We start from the raw sequence: 3,638 nt of genomic DNA, 5'->3' as shown, positions 1-3,638 counted from the left end.
GTGGACTCCAAGGAATCCTTGGTCCAGAACGTTCATCCCTGCTGTTTGCTAACAGGGCCCTAGGCCAGACTCGGGACCCCCGTCAGTGCCGAGGAGATGGTGGCGAGGAGACAGGGAGGGGGTGGCTAACACCCAGTGCAGGAGGCTTCCCAGGAGGGACATGTTCTGAGCTGGGCCTTGAAGAATGAGGGGAAATTCTTCAGGTACATTGGGGTAGGAGGAGCAAGTTGCGTGTGCCCCCACAGCTGAGGACAAAAGTCACTAATAAATCTACGGAGCTGTGAGTTCCTACCACAGGGTGAAATGAGAGGTGTCACCTGGGGATGTCAGGAGATAAGAATACTACCCACGTCATGGCCTTGTGTTCTGGGAAGAGTGTCCTGGACCCAGTGGCATACAGATGACATTTACAGTCTTACAGGGACTTTCTGGCATTAAGAGCCTGTCTACCACACCTGGGGTCAGGGGCCTGGAGAGAGCAAACATCAGACTTGTGAAACTGTCTGGTATTAAGGAAATCGATGCTCTTGCCGACAGGTTGTAGCGATGTGACTCAAATTCACCAGCACCTCGGTTCCCGTGGAGGACACCTCACTGCACATCTGCTCTGGCTCCCCGTCAAGTGTTAGAAACAAATCGTGAAAACTACCCAGTCCACTGGGAACACAACCAAAAGGCATGTTTAGTGTGTAAATTCTGCCCTGTTCACACGACCGGGGACCAGGCAGCAGTGAAATAAGGGAGCCCGAGCTCCAAGCTTCAACACCGGTGAGCGTGCAGATGCACCCTTGGGAAGACGAGGTTGCAGACGGCCGTGGGTGCGCAGAGCTCACAGCGTGGACTCGGCCGCCTGTCAACCGCTCACGCATGAGTACGAACACCGTGAGAGTGGGAGGGAAAGCACAAGGACACTAAACACTAGGGTGGGGTCGTCATAGCCTCTGGGGGGAAGAACGGCTGTGAAATTGGGGTGGAGGGATGTGGACCTTTAGATAGATATACTGGCGATTTTTGTTTCTGAGTTGAGTGAATGGCCACATTGACATTAATTGTATTTTCTCTTTTTTGTACGTCTCAAATAAGTTCAAATGGTTTTGGTAGGGCGATGGTAATTTCATGTCACAGTCCTTTGCTTTCCTTATAAGAGTACCGAAAGCTTCTAATCGCAAATGTCTTTACAGGATACTGTCATCCAGCCCTGCTGCCAAAGACAAGTGTCCAAATGTGTTTGTGTGAAGGCAGAAAGTCCGTGTAGATCCTTGAGGCAAGGTGTGCATTTGCACGCAGATCGCAGTGCTCTACTGTCAGGATATTTAATCATTTCCACAAAATAATTTTAATAAAACAACCACAACAAACTGGGCACGGCACATCTTATCAGGCGTCCTGGAAGCAATACGAAATTTCGAGGAAGAATTTTCCCTACAAATAACGAATATGTGGTGTGTTACAACACAGTTTGTTTAAAGCCCCCTTTTCAACAGCAGCTTGCGCTTCTCTTTTAACTCCTTGAGGCGTTCCCTAATTGCCAACCTCCAACTTCCTTCAAGTTGTTTAAGGAGTGTGGATGCTAACAAGACTCCTTAGGAATCCTTCTTATGGCCACAGCATCTTGAGTGCTGAAGAAAATGTGTTCTCAATTAATGAGCTGATTTGTGTTTGGCGCTTAAAATTGGCAAAGTCAGTTGTTTATTAAAACAGAATGTGTACCTTAAGTTATTTTTGTTGTGAAATGTTGGATAAATCTATTACTTATTTTCTGTGTTGTGGGGGGACTGGAGCTAATTTTCCCTTGAACTTAGGAGAGGTTCATTTCTCTGGATTGCTGTGTTCGAAGCACTGGGTTTAGTTCCCAGCTATGATTTGACTTTGCATGTTTTTTATTTTGGCGTTAATGTTATAAGAGTCACTGAAATGAACGGCTGCATTGAGTGTAAACAACTCTGCAGTCCTATGGGAGAATTTCGTCTTTCGTTTTTGGCTGACGAGGGTGGTTTGCAGAGAAGTCCTGTTCGCCCTTCCCCCCACCCAGTGCGTTAGTGGCAGGACTTGCTGACCCCAGGGACGGTGGGGCTTGCACACACGTTGAGGCCCTTCCCCTCCCGCCCTGCAGCCCCAGCAGACTGCGCTGGTTGCACAGTGTCCTTTCCTCGTGATGTGAACTTAATTTTAGAATGCCAATGATTTTTCAAACAGCCTCTACTAATGATAAGCGCATCTGTGATGGCTAATTTTATGTGTCAGCTTGACTGGCCAAGGGTTGCCCGGAGAGCTGGTAAAGCCTTACTTGTGGGTGCATCCGTGCGGTGCTCCTGGAAGAGGTCAGCATCAGCCAGGACGGAGTGAAGAACTTGGTCTCTTCTCTTCTCCTCCATATGTAGGATCGGACGGGGAGAAAATGCAGCTCAATGAAAGGATGAATTCAGTCTTAATATGATACGGTGACCTGTTGTTTAAGGAACATTCTCTAAGTTTTTTTCCTTCCAGAAATACTTCTAAATTTTAGGGAGTTTCTCACCTGACCTGCACTGTGATTATTCCAATCACGTGTCAGACAGATACAGAGAAAACGAGGTTTGTCTGTGTTCGCACAACGAGTCATTTGGACCTAAGAAACTGACACAAAGACAGGCAAACTGCGCCCTGAGCTAGTGTCTTAGGTCCTATTTTCTCATCAACCTATTGAATCCTAAGTTCCCCTGTTACCAGGGTCACCTGGAATCCATCCATCAGTGGGATGGCTGAGATTTTAAAGAGACCCTATTGTGGACTGCTTCAACCTTTTGTGAGAAAATAAAAGTTTAGTAAGTTCAAAGCATTTACATTTACCCACGCATTTCCATGTAGATGAGAATGTCAAGTACTAATGCCCAGGGCACTATTTTTTTCCTCTGGTATTTGTTGGGTTTTTGCAGACGCTTGTGATGTTCAGACGGTAAAAGCATTTCAATGAGCTTAGGGATTATTTTCTTCGCATTTGGAAGTTTAACTGCCTCTTCTCTACAGGCATAAAGTAAGGTGATTTTCCTCCCAGAGGCCTGGCCACACCCACCCCAAAGGCTGGTAAAGGTCGTGAGGCAAGTGGAGGCTACTCAGGCTCCTGATGGCAAAGAATCCAGTGCTGGGGACGCAGCCCGGAGCCCACAGCCCTGACCTTCCTCGGGGTCCCGGCCCTGCCCCATGGGAGGTCAGTTAGGGCCCAGAAATCAGAACATCTCGAGCCATTTCACTATATTATTTGACAGTTTTCTTCTGACAATAAGATAAATTCAGTGTTTGAAATAGTTTATTTTTTTCCTGTTATTATTCGATGTGTTGAAAAGAAAATGTAGACTTACAGTTGTTAGGTTTATAAGAAATGTCATTTTAGAAAGTAATTTTTTAACACTAGCGTTTACAAAAAAGAAAAAGAGGGAGAGGAAGTGTCAGCTGCTCCGCCCGCGTGGTGAGGGATCCCTTAACTCCAGCCAGCTCCACGTGCCTCTCCAGCACTTTAAAAGAAAAACGTTTATTTAGCGTCTCACTTTCTATCATCAATTTAATCTTGGTCATTTGGGATTATTTACTGGATGAATTAACTATTTACTGTGTAAGTTACAGCTAACCCTGCCTACGTCTGTAAAGGAATTGAAATAGCT

General features: G+C 46.2%; 1 long non-coding RNA gene across 1 annotated transcript; it reads right to left on the bottom strand.

The window, feature by feature from the left end:
• Positions 1-1,317: 1,317 nt before the first annotated feature.
• On the bottom strand, positions 1,318-2,671 carry LOC139075658 (uncharacterized). Its single transcript, XR_011526270.1, has 3 exons — positions 2,524-2,671; positions 2,288-2,446; positions 1,318-1,422 (listed from the first exon to the last, which is right to left on the bottom strand). It is a non-coding gene; the product is annotated as an uncharacterized lncRNA (long non-coding RNA).
• Between the last annotated feature and the right edge of the window lie 967 nt (positions 2,672-3,638).

The sequence above is a fragment of the Equus przewalskii genome, chromosome 14 (genome assembly GCF_037783145.1).
Source record: "Equus przewalskii isolate Varuska chromosome 14, EquPr2, whole genome shotgun sequence".
NCBI lineage: Eukaryota > Metazoa > Chordata > Mammalia > Perissodactyla > Equidae > Equus > Equus przewalskii.
This window is presented reverse-complemented; position numbering and strand designations above follow the sequence as displayed.